We start from the raw sequence: 27,229 nt of genomic DNA on the forward strand, positions 1-27,229 counted from the left end.
GAGGTCTGGTTCCTAGCTGCACGGTCGCTGGTAGGCGACCGTACACTCGGTACCTCTCGCGAACGAGAGGCCGAGACGAACCCTGCTGCCGTGGTCGAACCACTAACAGCAGGTTGAGGAAGTGCCGGTGTTAGCCGGCACTCCTCTGGTCCCCGTAGTCTTCTTCCTTGCGGAAGAAGAGACGGGTCCTGCCCCCGAAGGAGCAGGGTGACCAGCGGAAGAACCCCCCGTCTCACCGGAGCGAGACGGGCCCTTAGAAGCTCCCAAAGGAGACTTCTTAGGGGGGGGGGGAGGCGACCTTCTTTTTTCTTAGGCGGGGAGCCTTAGAAGAAGAAGGGGAAGAGGCGGCAGACGACGACGACGACGAAGAAGACGATGAAGACGACGACGACACCTTCCTCCTCTTCTTCTTCTTCTTCGTCAACCTCCTCAGGACCGATGTCAGATCTGTCATCCAGGGCGGAGCCGGGGCTGCTGTTGCCGAAGCAACAGGGCCCGGACGCACCTGTCCGAACAGATCGGCATCGGGAGCAGCGGCGCCACGAACAGGAACAACGTCAGCAGGTGCAGGCATCACAGGAACAGCAGTGGAGACGGCAGGAGCAGGTACAGGAACGGCAGCAGTGGTCGGCAACATCACGTCCGTGAACAGCGGCTGGCAGGTGGACGGCAGTACGGCAGGCTGTACAGCGGTCCAGGTGGACGGACCAGCGCACAGACATCCTAGGTACTGGTGGGAGGTCCAGGGGCGAGCTCTTCGGGCACACGAAGTCCGGTCGCGGCAGCACGGCAAACCCAGGCGGCGGCATCACACTCCCCCGTGGTACGGCGACTGGCCCCTTGCACCAACCGATGTAGTTGGTGTGCAGAGACCGCGTGCGGGGTGTACACCAGGTGAGGAGGTGAAGCTAGCCAGGGCGTTGAAAGGGTCGTGGTGGTGGTCGTTACCGTAGCATGCGTGACCGCCACAGAGCCAGCGAGATGGTAGAGCAGCCCCTGGACACTCGGCACGCCCTGCAGACCCAACGATGCCCACACCTGTCCGAGGTCGTCCTTCGCGGCAACCGCACCTGAGGAAGCAAAGGTCGGGTGATTAGCAGGATCCTCTACCCGCTCGCGCGAAGACGAACGGATAGAGGACCCCAGAGTACAACTCGACATCGGGGTATCTAGCGCCCTCCTCCACACTCGACAGGTCGGGTGAGGAGAAGACCTAGAAACCCCCCCCCGAAGGGGAAGGCGCCAAACGTGGGAGCTGAGCGGGCGCGGCAGGAAAGAAGACGAAGTGTCCGTAACCAAAGGAGTCGCGGGAGAGCTTTCCGACGACTCCTTTGCAGGCCTTCGCTTCTTCCTACCTTCGTACAAGCCCCACTGCGCCTCCGACCAATTAGAACACACTTCACAGGGCTCGGCTCGGGTGCATTCGCGCCCCCGACACCGAGCGCACAAAATATGTGGATCAATTTCAGGGAACGAGCGGAACTTACCGCATTTACGCCCTTCGGTACCCTGGGCACAATCTCCGGGGGGTGTAGCGAGGCGTGGTGATTCCATGATTGATCAATAATTCACAATGGATGAAAAAAGAGGAAATGATTGTACTTACAATTATGATTCATACACAAACACAACCAAATACTCAATAAAGCAAACGACGAGAAGCGGGCAGAGAGCGTCGAACACACACGTCCACTCGCTGTGAGGCCAAAGCAAAAGTGATTGTTTACCTCCCAGTTCGCGCGCGCGCGCCTTTCGGACAAGCAGTTAACTACCGAACCCCTTGTTCGAAAGCTTACGACCTATCCAGCTGCCGCTAGTACCTTCCTATTGTAAAAGGACCGAAGGTTTTGTATGCCGTGTCGGAACAAACAGTTACGTAGGCTTGGAAGACCTAAATGTTCAGCAGAGGCGTAAAAACTACTTGCGCCTCGCTCGGAGCCGCCGAAATTCGAGGCGAAACAGGCGCATCAGGCGTAACAGACGAGAAAGCCTAAGTCAAAGAAACACCCTTAGAACTGCTAGCTACAGCGCGAAAACCACAATCTCTACTAGTAGATGGAGCCGAAAAAGGCACAGATTGAGGCGACGAACGAGCCGCTAACGGCCGAGGCGCAACCCTACTCTCAGGCTCCTTATACCGCTTGACTGGAGGAGGCGAAGCATCGGCGCCTGAACGCCTCTTTAAGGGACGCGAAACGGGCGAATCTCGCCAAGAGCGCCGCGCGACCGGAGACGAATCGCTTGAATCATTCGAAAGGCGTCTGACCGCAACACCTTTCCAATGCTTAACCGAGCCCTGTTGAGGCGCAACAGCTCAACAAGAGAGGCGCCTGTCTGTGGGCAAATCCCGATCGCACTCCCTTGGACTTCCGGTATGTCTTCTCCCCGGTGCGGGGGAGCTGGACAGTGACCGTTTGTCTAGGAGACGTGTCAGGACAGACAGACGCACCCTCAACTACACTCTTACCTGAAGCCGCTTTCTCCAAAAACGTCTTAACTGAATTACCAAGTTGCAAAACCGTATTCGCTAGTACCGAAAATTTCTGATCTAACCTCGATTCCAGACTGGCAATGGTGTCGGAAGAAACTACACGGGAAGCCGGAGAAGTGGGATTAGTAGGAGGAATAGGAGGTGTAGTTAAAGGAGACATAACAATTTGAGGAGAAACAGAAGGAACAGATGCATCGCAAGACGAAGCAGAGCTAAGTCTACTTTCCCTAAGCGCTGCTTTTCTAATTCTGTCTTTAGCTAATTTCTCCGAGTATGAACTAAAAAACTTCCATTGAGAATCAGTCCAATCACTACACTCGTTACATGTTCGATCTCCCGCTGAACAAACCTGTCCCCCTACACTTAATACATTTAGTGTGAGAATCATACTCTAACTTGGATAACCTAGTTTTACATCCTGAGATGCAAAACCTAACTCCCGACGGACTAGAATCCGACATGGCAACGCCTAAATAATAAGCAAAATAACAACAACGCCAAAAAAGAGTACTTCACCAATTCCGAAGATCAAATCCACAAGAAAAAAGCGAAGCAAAGTCATCCAACCGCACCGACCACCGATGTTCACCGGACGCCGGCAGGAAAAGAATTGGATTCACCTGGGCAGTTGTACCTGGTTCTCCCGCGAGTGGAGGGAGAATGACGTCATCACCACCAGTGTTGGCGACGCCTACGCGCTAAATTTGAATTTAGTATCCTGCCGCTCGTGGAAATCACGGCTGTATAATTGTTCGGTAAGACACTACAATAAAACATGAAATTATGCTACATTTGGTAGCACTGGATGACGCCAACTAGCGGCGGCTGGCGGAAACAGTTTTGTTTACAAACATCATATGGTCGGGGGTCGGAAACTGGTTTTTTGGTTGAAAACAGATACAAAGTTTATTGGAAATTTAGTGGCGAAATCTGATTATGTCGAGTTCTAATACGGTCGTGAACCGGGTCTCTACTGTATATATCTCTGCAACTGTATTTATTACTTCTGCATGTAGCCTGTATTTCATCATGACCTCAATGAGCTTTTTCCTATTAACTGAGTCAAATGCTTTTTGGAAGTCTATTGATACTACAAATAATGGTCCTTTCTTCTGTAAGTTTCTTGTATGCAGTATTGTAAGATATATAAATTATCGATTCCTCTCCTTTGTGCGGTAAAGCCTGATTGCAGTTCATTCATTTTTCCTATATTTCTAATTTCTATTTTGGTTCTCAGGATCCCCATGAAGATTTTATATTATGCATTTGTTAGAGCAATTGGCCTTAGATCTTTGACTGTGGGGTTTTGTTTTTTGGGCGTAAGTGTTGTTTTTGACTTAAACCAGCTTTTATGCGTTTTCCTGCCCTTCAGTGTGTCCAGCTCTTTCCCTAGGGTTTCGTCCTTCATCTCTTGCTTATTTTCATCGAATATTCTTATCCATTCTTTTTCTGATGTGGTCTTTCCTCTTAGCATATCTATATATTCCCAGATTTTCCTGTGTCTGTTTTTAACATTCATTATCTCATTTCTAATCTTTTCTTCATATGCTCACAAAATTGTGTTTTCTTTTGTTATCTCCACTAGCTCGATTATTTTTGCTTTTGTCAGTCCTTGGGTGTTTATAAGCTTTATTTCAAGATTTCTTGATATCTCTTCTGTCTTGCTCACTATTTTTTCACTTTCTCTATTTACAAAATTGCTTCTACCATCTAACCTTTTATCTATCTTTTGCAAACCACTTTTTTCTTCTAGGTCTAATAGTCTAAGATTGTTACTAAAGTTACTTCCTACACCTACCTGCCCTAAACTAATTTCCCTTCTACTTCCTCCCTCAGAGCTCTTAACATTACTACTAGATATTCTATTTTCTCCTAAATCTAATTTATTTACACTCCCAAAAATATTATTACTCCCTATCTCTGAATTATTTACAATTCTATCTACTTTACATTTTCCTACCTCTAACTCATTTACACTTCTAACAATTCTTTTGTTTCTATCTACATTCCTCTGGACTTCCTTTTTAGAGCATTCTAGTCGTCTGAAAGTTTTCTCTTCTCTTCAGCTCTCCCTTACTTATGAACCATCCTTCCTCTTTGTTATCCTGCTTTTTCTTTAATTCAGATCTTAATATGCTATCTTTTTCTCTTTCTTTAGCAGTCATGTCTGGAACTATAGATATTTTTTTGTAAATATCCTTCTTTGCATTCCTTGCAGTCTGGCACTTTTTAATAGGGTAAAAAACCGCATGGTACAGGGGTGGACCATGTACGATCAATGTGTACAACCCCAAAAAAAGTACATTATAACGCGTCCTGACATCGGAGATGGGCATCAGATGCGACTTGTTGTTGGTGAGAAACGGAGCTAAAGACCTCTACTCCGGTGTCAGGACGCGTTATAATGTACTTTTCTTGGGGTTGTACACATTGATCGTACATGGTCCACCCCTGTACCATGCGGTTTTTTTACCCTATGTTCCACTTTTCCCTCTCATGGCTGAGTTTCACTAGAAGTGGTCTGGGCCTTGATCTGCCTATCGCCTCATTGTTTTGACCTTGTTGCAGTCGTGGCCTACCTAACCTTACTACATCTTTAATATTCCATTCATCTTTATTAAGGTTAAGTTCTTTTGTGAATATTTCGTTGCACCTCTCTTCATCTAGCTTCAAGTTTTCTGTTTCCTTTCCTGCTATATGCTCTGGCAGGTTGAATATGATTAGGTTTTCCTTCCTTCTGTCTTTGTCCTGGGCCTCTCTTATTTCTTCCTGAATTGTTTCCCTTATTCTACTGCTGCTGAGGATCTCTTCCTTTATGTCTTTTGCTAGGGTTTCTTTAATGTCCTTAATCTCTTCCTTTATGTCTTTGACTAGGGACTCTTTAATGTCCTTAATGTCCTTAAGGGTTATTTCTATTTGCAGAAGTCTACCTTTAAGCGTCTGGTTCTCTTCCCTGAGTTCTTTGATCTCTGTATCCTTCTGGTCCTGACACTTAGGGTAAAACACCAGCAACTACCAACCCTTATCACAGTGTACAGGTCTTATTCACTCGATATTTAAATGGTGAAACAAGAATACAATTACAACTCCAAGCATACCATTCAAAAGATTGAAGTTTCGTCAACATAATGATATATATGAAAGCCCCATACGAACTAAAATAAGCATGTGACGCTCTTCGTAAAATATTTTGTCAAGGCAGTTTTGAAATCCAATATGGCGGCTACCATGGGATGTACCGGTTTTGAACAGTGAAGAAAATCATCACAATAAAACAACATTTTGTTGCCTATATTACTGAAAGTATGAAACTTTTTATTCCCCGGGTCATGGTTTGAACTGAATTCATTCTTACCCTGTAATCGGTGGTTTTTATCCTTAATGCCATCACAACTGAAACTCCACAGTGCTTATTTGATTGTTATTATACACATTTTGGTCTCAGTTCACTCTGCATTGCACTTTAAACCCATTGCTGTTGCTGGTTCCTAAGCGCGTGCGCCACAAACACAGTTACGAACAGCAGACGACGAAACTGCAAAGTTTTATTCCCTAAATTGTTTACTTTACTCGTTATTTAGTTTAAATTTACTTTGTTATTTAAAAATTTTAATTTAATTCATTTATATTATCCCTTTTTTGCAACCAAATTACCCCGAAAAATTACAGATATTTCTAAAGTAGATTCAATCAAATGTTTCTAACGTTTTCGTACATCTGGCTGCCGAAAACCATAGAGGAACGACTACGGATAAATGCATAGAGGAACGACTACGGAGAAGTGAATTATATACATATTTTTTTTTTTTTGCTTTTTTGTTTTTGCTAGCACTTTTAATTGATTTCAGTCTATATTAGTATTTTGAATTTCTTTAATAACCGTATGCCAGAAATAAATGTAACCTTTAATGTTTGCATGCTTTAATGTTTGCATGCTAAGAATGGCAAAATCATCGTTGCCACATTAGTGGAGGCTTCACACATACGCCGTTTCATTATTATAAACAGTTTTCATGAATTCTAGTTGTCATAGTAATGCAATAATGATAAAATTGCTTTAATATTTATGTATATATACTTCCAATACATAGCCTAATTTCACCAATTTCAACGTTTTTATTCGGTGCTGTAGTCTTATATACCCCCAGTTTGGAGGCGGTTCAAACACATACCAAAATGGCGAACAGAGAGTTGAGAGAGGAGAGGAGCGAAAAGAAGGAAAGAAGGCGAAGGAACGAAGGAAAAGGGCGGGTGGAGGGGGGGGGGGGTGGTACAATGGACAAGTGTCGTTATTCTTTACGATTAGTGATTCACGATACCCTTATAAATTATGGCACTGGGTGTAATGCACTATAGCAAAATCTCGTTCTGATACGAGTGTTCATTACAGAAATAGGTATTGCCCAAAAACGTGCTTGCACTGTCTCTGAAACCCATAGTAGTATGCTGCTTAGTTGTCATCAAGTTTTTGTAATCAAGTATTTTTTACAAGCTAGCTATTGAATAAATTTGTATTTTTCTCAATCAAAACATATGCCCCTCAATGCTAACTTTCCTTTTTTAACGACTTTCTGGTCATTGCAAATTCGGCCCCAAAATTTCTTATGGTGCGAAAACAGAGGCGCATCGACCGAAAATGATTGCGTCACTACGGCGATAATCCGGCAGTAAAACATCTTCATATATCCAAAAAGTAAATAATGAAGATATATATGCGCATTACGATTATACCAATTACATGAAGAGCTGATAATCTGCATGAATAACTGGTAAACTGTTCTGCAAGAAAGTTGAGTAAAGCAATTATTTACAATAGGTACGAAAGTCAAGATGTCGTGACGTCATAATACAGGACTTAAAAGAACATTCTAATTCCAAAAAATAATTACTTAAATTTGAGTCAGAATCGAGTTACTTTTTCAATAACGAATATTTTCAAATTAATCATCATAAATATGTAAAATATTGATGTTTTACTATTTATTTTTAAAAATTATTATCGAAGTGCACACTTCGTCGTCTTCTTCTATAAAACAGTTGTTTACTCGGTGAGGAAAAGTTTTCAGATTGTTGTGATAAAAGTGCCCCAGCGTCTGTGGGAACAAGTGGTGTGCGGATTTATCACAGGAAATGGTTAGTTTATTGACACAAGCGACTCCGTAAACATCGAGATGGCGTCAATCTTCTAAATACCTTGAGTTGTAAGTAAAAATGTTGAACGCGTTTGGTGAGATTTGCACTACGTTTGAGACCGTTTTCAGTACCCTCTGTTTAAATCTTAAAATTTGGCCATAATTTCTAACTTTGGAGAAAATACTTACTTCGAAAGGAGAGTAGGGGTCTTTAGCTCCGTTTCTCACCAACAAGAAGTCGCGACTGATGCCCATCTCCGATGTCAGGACGCGTTATAATGCACTTTTTTTGGGATTGTCCACGCTGATCGTACATGGTCCACTCTGTACCCTGCGGTTTTTTACCCTATATTACATTTTGTTGACGAAACTTCAATCTTTTGACTGGTATGCTTAGAGTTGTAATTGTATTCTTGTTTCACCAATCAAATATCGAGTGAATAAGACCCGTCCAGCGTGATGAGGGTTGGTAGTCAGGGATTTTTTACCCGATAGATAATTTCAGATTTTTTTCCCACGAAAATCGATCCTCCACGGATACGCATGGTCTCTATACATATGGTCAATGCACAGACACTACAGTCACTACTATACAGTCTACACAGAGTCTATATATAGTCTATAAGTAACCTGTGCTAACTCACCTATTAAGACGGGAATTGTGTATTCACAGAGTAATATTCAATATCAGACGTTTGAATAGAAGTCACGCAGGCAATGGAGTAGCATCAATAGTAGTAGTAGGCGGGATACGTCTATGAAACGGCACACTGCTACATTGTTTATTTCCTTAATTGTTTACTTTGCTCATTATTTAGTTTAACTTTATGTTACTTCAAAATTTTGTATTTTAATTCATGACTATTTTCCCTTTTTTGCCACAAAATAACCCACGGAAAATTACAGATATTTCTAAATTAGATATAATACAATATTTCTACTTTACTTTTAAACCCAACCACCTCTCATTTCTTCTTCTTTAAATCTGAGGCAGCGCCGTTATATCTACTTAGCTTTGACATCCATCCCTTTCCAGGTTATTTAAGAACATTCTTAATTTTGGGTTCTATTCTTATATATTCTCCCAGCTTTCTGTTAAGGGATGTCAGTGTCCCTAAAAATTTGATGTCCTTGGTTTTGTTTTTTGTAACGATTTCACATAAATAAATGTTCGGTGGTGTCCTCCTCCACTCTGCTTATTTCACAGACCTCGTCCTTAAATTTGCCCCTTTAAGTTCAACAGATTCAGTCTGGCTTTCATTATGATACACGCATCCTTTGTTTCCAGTTCCCTTAATTGTGTACTTGTTTTCCTTGAAGTTATCTATGAACCTCAGCTTCTTCATTTCTTTCCTCTTTTCTCTCAAAGTCTCTTGGATATCTTGATTTAATTATTATCTGTATTTCCCTTTTCAGTGCTTTTTGGAACATGGTCATGAGAACAATAGTAGTCTTCTTCTTCTTATTCTTCTTCTTCTTCCTCTCCGACCTCCTGAGAGTCGTTCCCATTGAGGAGGAGCCGTTGTTGCTGAGGAGGAAGAGTTTTTTTAATATCAAGTGCTTGATTTTAGCCCCACGGATTTCTCTCTCTCTCTCTCTCTCTCTCTCTCTCTCTCTCTCTCTCTCTCTCTCTCTCTCTCTCTCTCTCTCTCTCTCTCTCTCTCTCTCTCTCTCTCCTGTCGACCTGATTCAGCTTCTGATCGTTACCAGGTCTTTTTCCTGAGGGCTTTGATTGTCCAGGACTTGGGAAGGGGAGCTGCATTTCATTCCTGCAAACTCTCAGTGTACTCGATCTCACAATATTTGCCTTTTTCACTTAGTAGTTTTTGTGTGCGTGTTTGTGTGCGTGTTCGTGTGCGTGTGTAAGTGCACGAACGTATCTCAGAGAATATGATAAATATACAATTTTTAACTAAACAGAAGTTAGTAAGAAAGTGTTATAGACAATGCTAATAAGATATTTTGTTTAACTGACACCCATCAGAAAATAGACAAATTAGCATTAAGTAAAGAAAATATGAGGGATATGAAAGACAAAAAAGGAGGAGGGTTAATTATGCTATGTAGAAACAGTGTTAACACAGAGATAAACAGGTGGAGACCATTAACAAAAGTTTTATTGTATGTTAAATGAAAAAGAAATATACAATAATACTATTCATATTTTGTTGTTATATTTATCAGTAGGAAATACAGAGGAGGATAAAAATAGAGATAAAGCAATAAAATTGGAATGTGAAAACATTATTAAAAACATATATGACCAAGAATCATTATTAATATTAGGAGATTTTAATGGCCATGTAGGTTTCTTAGACCACCAGAATACAGACAGAAACGGGGAAATAATACTAGAATGGATGAATGAGCATAGGCTAATACTACTTAATGGAGATGACAGATGCCCTGGAGTCTACACATGGGAGAGGATGCAGATGAAAAGTGTAATAGATTTTGCTTTAGTCAATGAGAAGTTCTATGGAAATTTTGAGGAGATGGTAATTGATGAAGACAAAAATTAATTTGATATCTCTGACCATAACCTAATTGCCATTAAATGGGAGGAAGTCAGATACTTCAAAACAGATGAAGGTAGCCTAAATGACTTTATTCAAATACTAAAAGAGATCTTAATAGATAAAGACATAGACAGAATCTCAGAAATGGACTCATCAATAAAAGAAGTAGCAGAAGACAAGCTAGTGAGAACATATAGGAGAAAGATGCTAGTAGAGGAAACAGTAGAAGAGCAACCCTGGTTCAATGAAGAAATAAGAAGAAGTATTAAGGAAAGGAAAGAGCTGAATAGGAAGAAAAGAAATGAGAGCGACAATGTTGTAAAGGAAAGTCTAGAGAAGAAAAGAAAAAAAAAGTGCAGCGATTAATAAAAGAAGAGACAACAATTTATGAAAAGAAAATAACACAAGAAATAAAAAGAACCAAAAATAGAGAGGTCTTGGGAAATTTATTGGTAAGTTAAGAAACAGGAAAAAAACAAGAAAAGAAGTTATAAATTTATATAATGAACAGGGAAGAAAGCTAAATGAGGCTGAAACAAAGGAAGAATTAGTGAATTATTGGAGAACCATATACAGTAAACACGAAAATAAAATAACGGAAATCTGGAATGAAGAGAAAAGGATGGAATATGAGAATGAAATGGCAGAAGTAAATGATATCATAAGAATTGGAGATTATAGATTCCCAAAAGTATTAAGAGAACACATGGACCTATTGATGGAATGGAAAAGGAAGATAATACCAATGCAGGAACCTCTGATAACCGAGGAAAAAGTCATTGCTTGTCTAAGTAAGCTCAAAGCAAAAGAAGCTGCAGACCCAGATGGAATCAAACCAGAGCTTTACAAAGCATTAATGAAGAGCAAAAACTGTATAGAAGTATTAGTTAGGTGTTACAACAAAGAGCTAGAAATCAAAGAAAAGCCTGAATCTTGGAAGAAATCGAGAACGAAAATGATAGAAAAGAAAAGGAAACCAAGGGCTAAGGATTTAAGGTCAATAGCTTTATTAAATATATCATACAAAGTATTCATGATGCTGATAAAAGACGAAAAAGAAGCACACCTCAGGTTGAATGAAGATCACGAATGCCAAGCAGGATTCACAGGAGGGAGTAGGATTGAAGATAATCCTTATACTACAATATTGTGTAGAAGAGAGCTATAGGAATAGAAAACTTTTAATAGTAATAGCTGTCGATTACAGTAAAGCCTTTGACTCGGTAAAAAAAGAAGTTATGATTGAAGTCATGAAACAGTTCAAAATACATGCAATAATCATAGAGGCAGTAGCTAATATATACGAAGGGGATAGCACATTAATAGACCTAGGGGAGGGAGTTGAACAGGAAATGGGAATTACTAGTGGGATTAGGCAAGGTTGCACAGGGTCTACTTCACTTTTCAAACTAATGACACATTTAATAATTAAGAAAATGGAGGAGGAAGGGACAGGATTTGAAAATGAGCTAGTAAAGATAGGGACACTTTTCTTCTCTGACGATGGGTTAGTTTTAGCAAGTAATATAGAAGATGCAAGAATAGATATAAAGATTTTAATAGACATAGGAAATAAATGTGGGATAGAAATAAATAAAGAGAAAAGCAGCATCATTATTTTCAATATGAAGGATAAACCAGAAGAGATAGAGAATATAAAAGTGAGGGAGAACATAACATATTTAGGAATAAAGATAAATGATTCTAGAAATCTGTTTAAGCTACAGAAAAAGGAAATGTTGAATAAAGCACAGAAGTTAGCGAACCTAACCTATTCCGTGATAAAAAAAAAAGCTGCAACAAAGTTCTAATAGGTAAAACATTCTGGAAAAATAGAGCTCTACCATCAGTCTTATATGGAACCAATGTGGTTAATCTAACAGACACAGAAATAGAAAAATTACAAAGAATAGAGAATGGGGTATATAGGAAAATATTAGGAGCATGTAGAAGTACAGTAGTAGCCACATTAAGGGGGGAGAAAGGAGCATCTTCCATGAAAAGTAGAATTAGGAGTGGGAAGATAAACTATGTAAATAACACTTTAAATGGACGGAAAGAGATACTGAAGGAAATAATCACAGATAAGCAAGAAAAAAGAAAGAAAATGGTGGAAAACAGTGGAAACGTACATGCAAGAAGTTAAAATAAATGTAAGAAAATTGGAAGGAATGTCCAGAACAGATATAAAGGACAAAGCCAGAATATGGGACACAGAGAGGTGGAAAGAAGATTTGGGTAATAAAGTGTCAGTGAATATATATAAAATGTGGAAAAGAGAAATTTATGATAATTCTAGTGGTTCAATACTTCTCTTCAAAGCCAGAACAAACTCTCTTAATCTAAATATAGCAAAAAGGCACCAGAACGAGAACACCTGTTGTCCTTTTTGCCGTAATACAGAAGAAGACATATTTCATTTCCTTTTATATTGTGGTGCTTATAGAGAAGAACGTGTTAAAGCAACCCTATGAAGAGAAGGAAAGTGACATAGTCGGAAAATTTCTATTTACAGGTAACAACGAAATAAGAAAAGAAACCATATACTTGATGTGGAAAAAAAGAGAGAGAAAAAAAGGAAAGAGCTCAACAAATAAACAAAACTAAAAAAAAAAAACTCAAGAATTAGAGGCGCCGTTGCAAAGGCATTGCCTCGACCCATAACAACAACTACTACTACTACTGCCTTCGTAGCGTAACTTTATTCAAAGTTCGAACGTATTTTGCTCTTCTATAATTGCCGTCTTTATAATCGAGACAATTCTTAATCAATCGTAATAATTGGTAAATTACAAGGATCGCCGATAATTGCTGTAATAATGTGAGTAACAGATGTTTATACTAGCTAGGGTTGCATCATTAACTTCTAGAGTTATAGCTATGTAGCCTCTGTTCTAGTAGGTACTCGTAGGTTACCCTATCGACCTTAGCCTTCTATGGGGTCTTGACCTGAGACTGTCTAAATGAAATGACGTCTCAATGATATATTCATAGGCTAATGTTGGATTTAGGCTAGGCTGTAAATTTCTGTAGGATCTCAGAAGTGTAGGCTACAGGATGCCTGTATCCTGGCTTACTTTATCCTAAGACTCTCTGGTTCAGTGATACGCTATGATTTTTTAATGATTTCACGGAAGGTTTAGGTACAGCAATTTAATCTATAGGGGAAACAACCGACTGGACTAGCCGAGTCACTTTCTACCACATTTGAATCCACCCTCCAAAAAAGTACTTTAACACATCCTGACACCGGAGATGGTCATCAGTCATGAGTAGTTAGTGGTGAGAGCAGGAGCTCGAGACCTCTACTCTCCTTTCGAAGTAAGTATTTTCTCCAAAGTTAGAAATTAAGGCCATAGGTATTTTAAGATTAAACAGAGGGTAATGAAAAGCCTGGCTCTCTGCAATGCACACTAGGGTAAAATATCACAGCAGGCCAAGCAGGCCACCTACCATCAATGCAAGCCACCCTCCGAAAAAGTACACTATAACGCGTCCTGACATCGGAGATGGGCATCAGTCGCGACTTCTTGTTGGTGAGAAACGGAGCTAAAGACCCCTACTCTCCTTTCGAAGTAAGTATTTTCTCCAAAGTTAGAAATTAAGGCCAAATTTTAAGATTTAAAACAGAGGGTACTGAAAACGGTCTCAAACGTAGTGCAAATCTCACCAAAACGCGTTCAACAATTTTTTACTTACAACTCGAGGTATTTAGAAGATTGACGCCATCATCGATGTTTACGGAGTAGCTTGTGTCAATACTAAATAAAACCATTTCCTGTGATAAATCCGCACACCACTTGTACCCACAGACGCTGGAGCACTTTTATCACAACAATCGAAACACGATTTCTCATCAACAACAAGCCAGGCGTAAACAGCTGTTGGGGTAGAAGATGACGAGAAGCGTGGCTCTTGGCTAATTTTTAAAATAGTAGTAAAACATCAATATTTTACATATTTATGATGATTAATTTGAAAATATTCGTTATGAAAAGTAACTCGACTCTGACTCAAATTTAAGTAATTATTTTTCTGAATTAGAACGTTCTTTCAAGTTCTGTATTATGACGTCCACGACATCTTGACTTTCGTACCTATTGTAAATAATTGCTATATCTCCAACTGTCATTGCAGAACAGTTTACCAGTTATTCATGCAGATTATTATCAGCTATACATGTAATTGTTATAATCGTAATGCGCATATATATCTTTATTATTTACTTTTTGGATATATGAAGATGTTTTACTGCTGGATTATCGCCGTAGTGGTGACGCAATCGTTTTCGGTCCATGGGCCTCTGTCTGTTTTCGCACCATAAGAAATTATGGGGCCGAATTTGCAATGACCAGAAAGTCGTTAAAAGGAGGTCAAAGTTAGCATTGAGGGGCATAATGTTTTTGACTGAGAAAATACAAATTTATTCAATAGCTAGCTTGTAAAAAATACTTGGTTATAAAAACTTGATTGACAACTAAGCAGCATGTCTACTATGGGTTTCTTTAGAGACAGTGCAAGCAGGTTTTTGGGCAATACCTATTTCTGTAACGAACACTCTTAACAGAACGAGATTTTGCTATAGTGCATTACACCCCAGTGCCGTAATTTATAAGGGTATCGTGAATCACTAATCGTAAAGAATAACGACACTTGTCCTTGTACCAAGAGACAAAAACTCCATTATGCAGAAATGGATACGAACACGACGTATAAAGCTCCACCTACCCTCTCCCCAACCCAACCCCCCCTCCACCGCCATCCCTTTTCTTCTTCGTTTCCTCCGCCTTCCTTTCTCTCTCTCTCTCTCTCTCTCTCTCTCTCTCTCTCTCTCTCTCTCTCTCTCTCTCTCTCTCTGTTGCCATTCGGTATGTGTTGACCCTCCAAACTGGGTATAAGACTACACACAAAACGTTGAAATTGGTGAAATTAGGCTATGTATTGGAAGTATATATACATAAATATTGAAAGCAATTTTATCATTATTGCATTACTATGACAACTAGAATTCATGGAAACAGTTTATAAACCTGTTAAGCGTCACCCACGTAATAATACGTTTACCGCGATCTACTCGGTAGCGCCTTCAACGGGATATTACGTTCAAGACTTTAACTGTGCTTGTCAAGCCGTCAGCCCCGTAATAATACGTTTACTCGTTTAGAAAGTGTAGGAACATCATTTGGTAACACTCTCAGCACATGGGAAACTTATTTCCAGCTGGCAACTCTTTCCTGGTGGTCGCTTATGCTAGAAAACAACTGCCTGTCCCTGTTGGTTTTCTTTCAATACGCTCGGGCGTTTATCGAGACAAATTGGATTTCGCGTCTTTCACAATGAATGTCCCAAAGAGGAGGCATATTTCTTTAGGTGAGATCAATCAAATACTAGATGAGGAGTGTGATATTGATAACCTATTTGATGATGAGAGCTCTAGTTCTGAATCCTCCAGTGATGATACAAACTTTTCTTCCAATTGCGGGAGTGAAGATGACTTTTCTTTGCCGAGTGACTGGACTCCGAGAGAGAGAGAGAAGAGAGAAGAGAGAGAAGAGGAGAGAGGAGAGTAGAGAGAGATAGAGAGATAAGAGAGAGAATTTCCTACAGTTCAATTACTGTATGAACTAACAAGCATAAAAATCAATATTAACTTTGAAAAACTATCATCAGTGCTATGATTGATTACAAAAAAAGCGTGACGGTACGTTAGCAGCGAGCTCATCAGGGGCGGACGCTTAACAGGATAATGGAACGGCGTATGTGTGAAGCCTTCCACTAATGTGGCACGATGATTTTGCCATTCTTAGCATGCAAACATTAAAGCATGCAAACATTAAGGTAACATTTATTTCTGGCATACGATTATTTAAGAAATTCAAAAATACTAATAAAGACTGAAATCAATGAAAAGTGCTAGCAAAAACAAAAAAGCAAAAAAAAAAAAAAAAACGTAGTCGTTCCTCTATGCACTTTTGCGTATTTGTTCCTCTATGGTTTTCGGCAGCCAGATGTACGAAAACGTTAGAAACATTTGATTTTATCTACGTTAGAAATATCTGTAAGAATTTTCGGGGTAATTTGGTTGCAAAAAAGGGAAAAAAGGGATAATATACATGAATTAAATCAAAATTTTTAAATAACAATGTAAATTTAAACTAAATAACGAGTAAAGTAAACAGTTTAGGGAATAAAACTTTGCAGTTTCGTCGTCTGTCGTCGTCTGTCGCGTCTGCTGTTTGTAATTGTGTTTATGGCGCGCGCGCTTTAGAACAGGCAACAGCAACGGGTTTAAAGTGGCAATGTGGAGTGAACTGAGACCAAAATGTGTATAATAACAATCAAATAAGCACTGTGGAGTTTCAGTTGTGATGGCAGTAAGGATAAAAACCGCCGATTCAAGGTAAGAATGAATTCAGTTCCACCATAACCCCGGGAATAACAAGTTTCATACTTTCACTAATATAGGCAACAAAATGTTGTTTTATTGTGCTGATTACAACTGCAATCTTGAGTAAGATCAATAAACGTTACATACATACGCTAACATTGTTCAAATGAGTGCTGGGAAGGCTGGGGAAAGATGGTGGCCGTCACTGATGAGAAACCGTCCATGAAAAACGTAGCCGCCATATTGGATTTCAAAACTGCCTTGAAAACATATTTTACGAAGAGCTCACATGCTTATTTTAGTTCGTATGGGGCTTTCATATATCACAATATGTTGACGAAACTTCAGTCTTTTAAATGGTATGCTTAGAGTTGCAATTGTATTCATGTTTCACCAATTAAATATCGAGTGAATAAGACCCGTCCACCGTGATGAGGGTTGGCCTGTTGTGATATTCTACCCTACCTACCTCCATAACGCTTTCAAAATTTTTACGTACAACTACCAATATTTTGAAGATTGACACCATCTCGATGTTTACGGAGTCGCTTGTGTCAGCAAACTTCCCATTTCCTGTGCTAAATTCGCACACCACTTGTACCCATAGACGCTGGGGCACTTTCATCACAACAATCGACTTCCAACCACTACTTTTTTTAAGAAAACTACGATTTTTGGTAGCAGAGGAAGAAGTGTGCACTAGATAATTATTTAAATAAATAGTTAAACGGTAGTAAAAGGTCATGAATTGCATAAATATTTTTACATATTCATGATTATTAATTTGAAAATATTCGTTGTTGAAAAAGCAACTAGATTCCTGACTCAAATATCAACAATTTTGCTTGTGAACGGTGCTATGCGTTCTTCGCGCTCTTCAATTGTTTATCAGTGTTGCCAATTGGTATGTGTTTACCCGCCAAACTGGGTATAAGACTTACACAAAACTGGGGAAATAAGGGAAATTAGCGTATCTATTTGTAGTATATATGCATATTAGAGCAAATTTAGCATTATTGCATTACTTTGACAACTAGAATTCATGAAAATAGTTTGTAAATGCATTGGCATATGTGTGAAGCTCCATTAGATTGGCAACGATGAGTCATTTTGCCGTCGTCTGCTTGTATGTACTTCAGAAATATCTGTAATTTTGGGGGGTTAATTTGGGTGCAAAAAATGGATAATAAACATGAATTAAATAAACATTTTGAAGTAACAAAGTAAAGTTTAAACTAAATAATGAGTAAAGTAAACAATTAAGGGAATAAAGCTTTGCACCTCATAAACTGTGTACTCGTGTGCTGCTTGGAGTGAATTAAGACTAAAACATGTATAATTACAATCAAATAAGCACTAAGGAGTTTCAGTTGTGATGGTAGTAAGGATAAAACCACCGATTACAAGGTAAAATGAATTTCAGTTCAAACCATGACCCCGGGAATAAGAAGTTTCATACTTTCACTAAAAATAGGCAACAAAATGTTTTATTGTGCTGATTACAACTGCAATCTTGAGTAAGATCAATAAACGTTACATATATACGCTAACATTGTTCAAATGAGTGCTGGGAAGGCTGGGAAAGATGGTGGCTTGGCTGTGGTTACGAATGGCAAGTCACGCGGTTGCCGCCATATTAGATTTCAAAACTGCCTTGAAAACATATTTTACGAAGAGCTCACATGCTTATTTTAGTTCGTATGGCGCTTTCATATATCACATTATGTTGACAAAAATTCAATCTTCTGAATGGTATGCTTAATTAAATATCAAGTGAATAAGGGTGAGCCACGCGATGACGATGGCTTCACTGCGGTATTTCCCCCTAACCCTATTGCCTAGGCTAGGCTTTAGCCCCATGTCTTAGGTTATTTTTTCAATTGACCAAAAGATGAGTAGAGGAGGATTTATGGTGCAAATTGTGTCTTTCACCAGTGTTTGTCTTTTATTTTTATAGGCATTCACCTACTTACAATGGGGCTAGGTCCCAAAAAACCCATCGTTTGTTGGAGAAATCATATCTCGAATATAGCCTAACCTACACTGTGGTAAGTTTCATCTTTACTTATATGGTAGCCTAGCCTACACACACATTATACTCTATACACATGTGGTATAGTAATTATTTTAATCAGCTAATTCTCTACATTCAATGCAGTTTGACTTATGATAATTCAGTACAATGAGAATTGATGACCTAACAGATAGCCTAGCATATACTATGGTACGTTCAATGCAGTTTGACTTATGATCATCAGTACAATGAGAATTGAATGAACACTAACAAAGTAAGCCCTAGCATATATATGTACGTTCAATGCAGTTTGACTTATGATAATTCAGTACAGTGAGAAATTGAATAACACTTACAAGGCCATATACTACACATATGGTATAGTAATTATATCAGCTAATTTTGGATGTTCATTGCATTCTGACATATGATAATTCAGTGCAAAAAGAAATTGAACATGAAATGAGAATCTGATCATATGATAATTCAATATAAAAAGAAATTGAACACGAATCAGATTCAGTCTGACATTGTCATAATTGAATGTGTAAGGCTGTTGATGGTTACCATATTGATACAGACGTAGCAATATCAATCTTTTCCATGAATCTTTTAAAAAGTCATATATTCCTTCACTGTATCCAGTAATATTGTATTTATTCTCTTATTATTGTATTAATTATAGAATACTAGCATAATGGTAATTTTTTTGGTTTGGCAATCTGCTGATGGCAGATACGAGTTTATTTTGCTGTACTTAACTCAATTCTGGGTGAATTTCTTGCTTCTAGTTAGCATAAATGAATATCTAGATACTTTACTTATATGGGACAAGGTCATTTTTCATTATACAATGAGTTTTCAAGTTGAAATATAATTTGAATACATCTCGTGAACTAAATTATTTTCTCTGATAGATTGCATTGGGGGACATGTTTATTGTGTAAAAAAATTGATTCAGTTCGCTATTTTCGCTTGATTCCATTGTGATACAGGCTTTACATTCCTTATCTTTTATTAGCGTAATAACAATAGTAAAATATGTTTTTTCATGCCAGGTAGTTTTGATTAAAATAGTTCTCCATTAATTTTATCTATAGTTGTGTTTGATGGCATATCAAAGTTTATGGGAGTTTAGTCCTTGTGCTGATGCACGATAATAGTCATTAGCAGCTTGACACTGTTTTCCTCAGCTAAGCTACAACTTTCAGTTTAAATTTTACCAGTGTATATTACCTTCCAATCTTTTATCCATAGGGAATAAAGTTATTGCATAGAAATATATCAGTCCTATTCTACATAACGTCATTTATAACATAACTGCAGTAATTGTTTACTATTGCTCGATGGTTGAAATACAAGCAAGATGGATTTTGTGATCCGATTCGGTTACACTTTGCTGAAAAGTTGTATCTCGTTCAGTTGTTCATGGCTGTACACATTTATGTAACGAATATAATGTTAAAAGTACTTTTATCATTCTCTTTTACTATTTTTAACTTGATTTATCTAGAAGAATGGGCTAAAGACCCCTGCCTGAGGAGGTTATCAACCTGGTATGCTTCACCTACTGCATGGTAGTTCTACAAATTTTTAATGTTAGATTTCATAAACTTACTGGTAAATCTTGGCCTAGAATAAGAGAGAGAGAGAAAAAATTCTCCTTTTTCAGACTGCTAATGTTTGCTCCATGTCTTTATTTATCATATCTTCTGGTTAAATGAGTTAAAAAAGTAAAGGAGAATGATAAACGTATTGTTAGTAATGTCATACAGTATTCCCCACATATTTGCTGGGTACGGGTACCAGACTCCCTGCAAATAGCTAGAACCTGTGAATAGTTGAAACCCTTATAAATAAAATACTTAAAGCTGCCTATTTTTGCCAGTTAAAACGCAAGAAAAACTCACTAAAAATGTTTAAACAGGTAGTTGGCAACTTACGACTGCAATTCATTCCGACCAACTGGTCGTAAATCAATTTGGACGTAAGTTGGCCCATGTTAATTTACTGTAAGAAAATTATACTAGCCTAGCCTACACTAGGGTAATCAGTACTATCTTTACATATAGGGTCGCCTAGCCTACACTACACAGCATACTTTATACATGTATGACATAGTAATATAATAATTATTAATGTCAGCTAAGTTCTCTAGGTTGAATTTTTTTCAATGCACATTGGCTTATGATAATTCAGTACATAGAGAAATTGAATAACATTTAACAAGTTAGCCTCGTGTATACGATGATGTTTTCATGGTACATATATCGTATATATACGAATAAAGTAACCTAGCCTACAGTATACTGTATACTACACATACGATATAATTAAGTAATTTATTAATACAGTTGATCCTCTTAAAACCGGCATTCTATGTTCCAGAAACTCCTGTGGTTTGGCTTGATTTTAAATCAGCAGCCATTAGATCATTCCACCGCCACCAGCGACGTGCCACATATTGTTTACAACTTCAAGGCAGCAAAAATTATGCCATATACCCTTTGTTAGTAATGTGAATATGCGAAGTCAAATTTGTTTTTATATGGACCTTGGAACAATAATATATATATTTGTTCCGATACGTAATACAAACCCTCGGTCCTTTAACAATAGGAAGGTAACTAGCGGCAGCTGGGACGGTCGTAAGCTTCGAACAAGGGGAGACGGTAGTTTAACTGCTTGTCCGGATCGTGTGGCGCGCCCGCGCGCGCCCGAGAGTGAAGAATCACTTTTGCTTTCGGCCGCGGGTGTGAAGGACGGTGTTCGTCATCGCTCTCTGCCCGTTTCATCGTCGTATGCTTTGTTTATATTGTGTTTTCTACTAATGTTTTTTGTTTGATCTTGAAAATGAAACTGTAAGTACACTGTTGTCATTTTCATTACTTAATTATGAATCAACATGGAGCTATCGCCGTAGAGGCGGCGATTTCCGCTCTTTTCATGAAATTGAATTTAATTATGTCTCGGTGCCGAGGGGCGGGCGCACTCACGCCGAGTCATGTATTTTGGGCGAAAGTGTGTAATTGAAAGATGTAAGTACTCTTTTTCATTATATTTTTGCCCTGTGCGTTCGTTGCCGAGAGCTTGATTGCGCTCGGCACGAGCCTCTTATTTTGTATGAATAGAATGCAATGAAAGTGGATTCGCAATGCAGTTTTCTTTTCATTTTCATTTATTAATTGCATCAAATTTAATTTTGGATCAATTCCCACTCTACCCGGGAATTAATCCTTACGATTTATTGCTGTGAAAGTGAAATCGCAAGTGCAATATTGTTCATTTTCATTTATAATTATGATAGCATCATATTATTATGGATCAAGTTTCCGCTCTTACCCGGGAATTGATCTTTTCCCCTTTCCCTTTAAGTTCTATGAAGTGAATCGCAAGTGCAGTATTTCTGTTTCCATTTTCATATTACTTTTCACTGCTGTGCAGGGGGTAGGGGAAGCGAAGGTCTGCCAGGAAGTCGTCGGAAAGCTCTCCCGTGACTCCCTTGGTATCCGATTCTTCGTCTTCTTTCCTGCCCCCCGCTCAGCTTCCTCGTATTTTGTATTGGGGTCTTCCTTCCGTTCGGGGTGGGGCATGTCTCCACCCGTGCGTGAGGGTGGGAACCCCTCTTACTAATCTGTCTGTGCTACCGCAGGTGCTACATCCGTGGGAGACGACCTTGGACAGGTATGGGCCACTGCGGCTGCAGGGTGTGCCTAGCATCCACGATCTGCTGCAGCGTCTAGCGAGGTCTGGGGCGGTGACCTTGGAGCGGTCTCCACTACAACCTTCACGGCCGCTTATGCTGCTCTCCCCCCGCTGGTCTACACTCCCCATGCTGTGTCGGTGACGCCGTCTGCCGCTTCTAGGGCCGGTCGCCGCCGTACCGAGGAGGGGTATGCCGCCGCCGCCTGTGTTTTTTTTTTCTTCGTGTTGCCTGCCCCAGACTTCCGCTGTTCCAGCAGCTCGCCCCTGGACCGGCCGCCAGTACCAGCTTCCCGCTGGCTGCCGATGATTCTACGAGGCGATGGCTGGGCCTGCCGTACCTGTCGCTGATGTGGTTCCCGCTACTGGCTTGGCTGTCCCTTCTGTGTTTACCGCTGCCGCTGTTCCTGCCGCTCCTGAGCTGGTTGCTGTTCCTGTCGCTCCTGGTTCCTGCGCCTGTCCATGCTGGTCCTGCCCATGGTGTGTCTTCCCCAGTCCCAAGTCCTTCCGGACAGGTGCAGTCGGGCCGTGTTGCTTCGGCAATAGGCCGACTCCGGCCTGGATGGAGGACCTGACGACTGTCCTGCGTGAGCTGACGAAGAAGAGGAAGGTGTCATCTTCGTCTTCGTCTGCTGCTGTCTCTTCCCCTTCGACTTCTAAGGCCCATAAGCCGAAGAAGAAGAAGGCTGCCTCTCCCCCCCTAAGAAGTCTCCTTCGGGAACTTCTAAGGGCCCTCCCACGGTCCTTCTGCTGTCCTCCTGCTCCCCCCTTCGGGAGCGGGCCCGTTTTTCTCCCCTTCCGTAAGGAAGGAGATAGACCGGGGACCAGAGGATTATCGTTAGGCTCTGGTACTTCCTCGCCTGGTGCTAGCGGCGATGCCGCTACGCCAGGTTCCGGCTCGGTCTCTCGTTCGCGGGATATCCCGAGTGTACGCTCTCCCTCGGGAGACCGTGCAGCCAAAGTTTCGGCGCCAGAGTTCGCTCGGCGCCAAGACCACGGCACGGAGCAGAAGGCTGGCGAGAACCGCTCAGGTGACTCTCGCCAGGCCCAGCGGCCGCTCTCGCAGCGACCAGCTGGTAACCGGGTTTTCCCCCTCCCCCTAGAAGACTCCTTCGGGAACTTCGAAGGGCTCGTCACACTCCGGTGTGACGGGGGGGTTTCTTCGCTGGTCCTCCTGTTCCTTCGGGAACGGGGCCCGCTCTCCCCTTCTGAGAAGAAGAAGAAGACGGGGACCAAGGGTGTGCTGGCTACCGCTGGTACACCCTCGCCTGGTCTTGGCAGCTCTGCTGCTAAGCCAGGTACCGACTCGGTTTCTCGTCCGCGAGAAGTTCCGAGTGTACGGTCTCCTTCGTGTGACCGTGCAGCCAAAGTTAAAGACGCCTGAGTTCGCTCAGCGTCATGACCGAGGCACGGAGCAGAAGACTGTCGAGAGCCGCTCAGGTGGACTCTCGCCAGGCCAGCGGCCGCTCTCGCAGCGACCAGCCGGTACCTCGGGTGGACGTGACGGTCTCTGACCGGCCACGGGTTGAGGCTGGGAAGAGGTCCCCCAGGTCCCCTCGACCGACGGTTACCAGCCTCGGCTGGTACCCAGCGGTTTGGATCGTGCCTGCGAGGGAACGCTCACCGGTCTCACCGCGAAAGGTGAGTCTCTGCAGGTCACCTGACCGCCGCTCCCACAGGGACCGGGCGGATACGATGACCAGCAGCAGCTCGTCTGACGCAACGGGACCGGGGTCGACGTGCTCAGTCGAGCCGCTCGCCACAGGGTGAGCGGCACGGCCAGGCCTGCAGATCGATCCCCACCGCGGGTTGGTGATCGGCTGCAGCCCCCCACGTACGCTGGTCCTGCCAGCGAGGGGGGGGGGGGGGGGTGGGGGGGGGCGTCGGTCAGGTGTCTCTCCACTACCTTCAACTTCCTCGGGCTACACCGGGAAGAGTGAGGTAGCTAGGAGTGATCGTGAGAGGTGCGCCGCTCACGATCCCATCACGACGCCGCACGTGCCACGTATGGTCTTGATGGACCAATACCAGGACGTTACGCGCAAGTGATTGGAGGCCGGACCGTCAGGGGGGGGGGGGTTGCGGGTTGGTAGTGGTCAGGTTGCTGTCCTCCCGTCCTGTACCTTCAACTTCCTCGGCATACGCCAGGAAGAGCGAGGTATATAGGAGTGATCGTGAGAGATGCGCCGCTCACGATCCCGTCACGACGCCGCACGTGCCAGGTATGGTCTTAGGACCAGCCAGGACGTACGCGCAAGTGATTGGAGGCAACCGTCAGGGATCTGTTGCTGGTCCTTCTTCTGAAGGAGGAGGGTCTTGGGAGCTGCTCTTGTTGGAGGGACTGGATGGTCCTACTCCTCAAGACGCTGTAACTTCCGAGATTCAGAGTAACTTTGCCCAGGTTATTGCACTGATTCGTCAGCACAACGACCTGGGGGAAGGATCGCCGCTCCCACCAGCAGAGCCCATGTCTCTGCTCGAGTCGTTTTGGGGCCCGAGAGGGAACCCAAACCGACGGTGGGTTTGCCGCGATCGGAGCTTGCCGATTCTGTCTTGAACCAGAGTCTCTCTTCTCCGGACAAGAAGGCTCTCTCAGTTCTGGCCGTCGATCAAGCTACTTCCACCTCCTCTCTACTGCGACAGCGGCGTTTCTACGTGTCTTCGGACACCTGTATTTAAATACTCCTTCGGTCCTCCTGAGAGGTTTCGACCTCGACGAGGACTGGAATGAGTCGGAGGACGGTATCGGCTCTCTCCTGTCAGGTGTCGATCAGCCCCACCCAGACGACGTTCACAGTGGCGGCAGACCCTTACCTACAGTGAGAGTTCGTAACCCTCCTCGGGGAAAACGTTTTCTCCTGACGATACGTTTTCCCAGACTCTGAGAGGCCATCGCCGCAAGGCGATGGCTGCTCCTACTCTTCTCCAACTGCTAGTTCCACTGGGAAGCGAGCGAGTATCCAATTCCTCCCCCATTCCCTCTCTCCTTACGGCTAACGAGGGAAAGGGGTTGGGGAGGGATCCTACAGAGATTTCTCTGTATGGATTCCACGTTGGGGACTGCGCTACCGGGGGGGGGGGGACCTTTGGGTCCTCCTACCTGACGTAAGCCCCGGTCGTTGAGGAGGGATCCTGCCCCATTCTCGATTTCTACGGGAATCGAGAGGACCACCAGCCGATATCGTTTGACGAATTCGGTGGGGGTTTCGCAGACTGCTTAGAATTCTACAGAATTTCTAGCGCATTCAGAGTGTTAGAGTTTCTTACGATCTCCAAACACTTAGGCGAGACACGGTCCAAAGTGAGCGAGACGAGAATCCCCGATATGTTACACGATAATCGGGAGGGAACCTCGCCTAGGCTCGAATTCCTGGAATTTCTAGCATTAGGAAAAGAAGGACTGCTGCTGAAAGAAGACTATCCTCACAATAGGCGACCAACCTGGAATAGAGAAGAACGGACGGGAATATCCAGTTTGGCTTGAACTATCGTCTTAGTATTCTGTTCACCATTGAAGCTTTCCTTCGAGGAAGACTTCTTCACTCTCTTTGATAGAGACCGAAGGTGGTCGATCTCCAATCCTTATTTGTTTTCTTGAAGGAAAGCAATTTAGGATGGAGATCGTTTTGTTCAGAATCCTACAAATATACTACGTATTTTAACCTCGCGACATGATTCTGCTAAGCAGTTGAATGGTCCGAGGGTAGGCGCATATCCTGGTTTATTCTACGGATTGCGACTTAGACGAAAAGTATTCTAATTGAACTGCAACTCGGGTTGCCTGCAACCTCCCAGGAGTTTCCAGTTTCAATTTTATATACTTATGGTGTTGTAACAAAAACACCATTTAAGCTTTTATATTTACCGAAATTCGTTTCGCATAAATATAATTGCTCGAGCATATCTTTTTATGCTCGGTGGTTCTAGCCAAACGCATTCCTTCGTGGAAAGGATTACTTGGCAACTCAGGATGACGAGTCAGCAGACAGCTACTGCGTATTGAATTGCCCGAGGCATTTCAGTACCAGCTGCCGCTTTGAGATGGACGGTTGGTTATGTCTTTCTCACCTGCTTTGATTGAATACCAACCGTATCTCTGCCCAACAATCACGGACTTAAGTCTCTGATTAACGGGGATTCTCGCATACATGAATGACCATCTACTGCTGTGACGCTAGTATTCATCGTCTTCGGTGTTTTGCTAGAATTTTAAACAGAGATATCTATTCGCTCTCATCTCTTTTCTGTTTACCCGCACGGTAACAGAATTCTGTAATAGTCTCTTGCTGCATCGTATCTCGATAATGCGAATGATTTTTGCGGAATCTGAGTTTGTCCTCAAAATATCTTGTATTCGGAGGTGTGCAATTGTTCATTGTTCAACCCGGATTAGCAGATGTATTGAAAGACATCGCCTACTCCCACACCTGCCAGCTCTACTTCCAAACGTTCAGCCCATGAGAAGCAGTTCTTCAGGCGGCTCTCCCCTGTGTTTCATTACTGAAGAACGCCCGCTTTCACTGCACACCGGACAGCAATGAAATGGCGGTTAGCGTTTTCAGTCATTTGTAAGCAGGTTTTAGAATCTTGAGATTCCTTCTCTCGATTCACTGGAAGACGTAGGTTGCATTCATTGCCTACCTTCGTCTTCAACGTCACATAGTGTTGTTTCTCCTTAAGCTGAGATTCAACGTCTATGAGATTTTCTTGCCATCAGGGACCTCGGTCTTTTGAAGGCAATTGACTTTCGCCTTTTGAGCTTATGCATTAAGAGAATCATCGCCGCGCTGTACGGCATCGGTGACTAACAAATATTTTATTTGTTTGGTCTCTCAGCATAACTCTTTAAAGGGCGAAGGTCACGTGACTTACCCGGATGCTTGGAGGAACACTTGCCTCTACTGATTCCGAACCAGTCAGTCGGCAGCTGTCAGAGCGCCCGAGTCAGTTACGAACTATGCTGTGGACTTAGTTCGGTTGTTT

The 27,229-nt window shown here is 42.0% G+C and overlaps 1 protein-coding gene and 1 long non-coding RNA gene across 3 annotated transcripts in view; one reads left to right on the forward strand and one right to left on the reverse strand.

The window, feature by feature from the left end:
• The window catches only part of LOC135204722 (gastrula zinc finger protein XlCGF8.2DB-like), a 320,344-nt gene that overhangs the window by 197,715 nt on the left and 95,400 nt on the right, over positions 1–27,229 (reverse strand). The window contains exon 1 of one of the 2 annotated variants that reach the window (XM_064234877.1): positions 8,268–8,478. The exons of the other annotated variant lie outside the window; for it this stretch is intronic. The gene's annotated coding sequence lies outside the window, so the exon portion shown is untranslated. Of the gene's footprint in view, positions 1–8,267; positions 8,479–27,229 lie in introns of those variants that run through there. 2 annotated transcript variants of the gene reach the window in all.
• Positions 1–27,229, forward strand: part of LOC135204725 (uncharacterized) — a 176,469-nt gene that overhangs the window by 128,261 nt on the left and 20,979 nt on the right. The window lies entirely within an intron of this gene.

Source organism: Macrobrachium nipponense, chromosome 47, assembly GCF_015104395.2.
Source record: "Macrobrachium nipponense isolate FS-2020 chromosome 47, ASM1510439v2, whole genome shotgun sequence".
NCBI classification, from domain to species: domain Eukaryota; kingdom Metazoa; phylum Arthropoda; class Malacostraca; order Decapoda; family Palaemonidae; genus Macrobrachium; species Macrobrachium nipponense.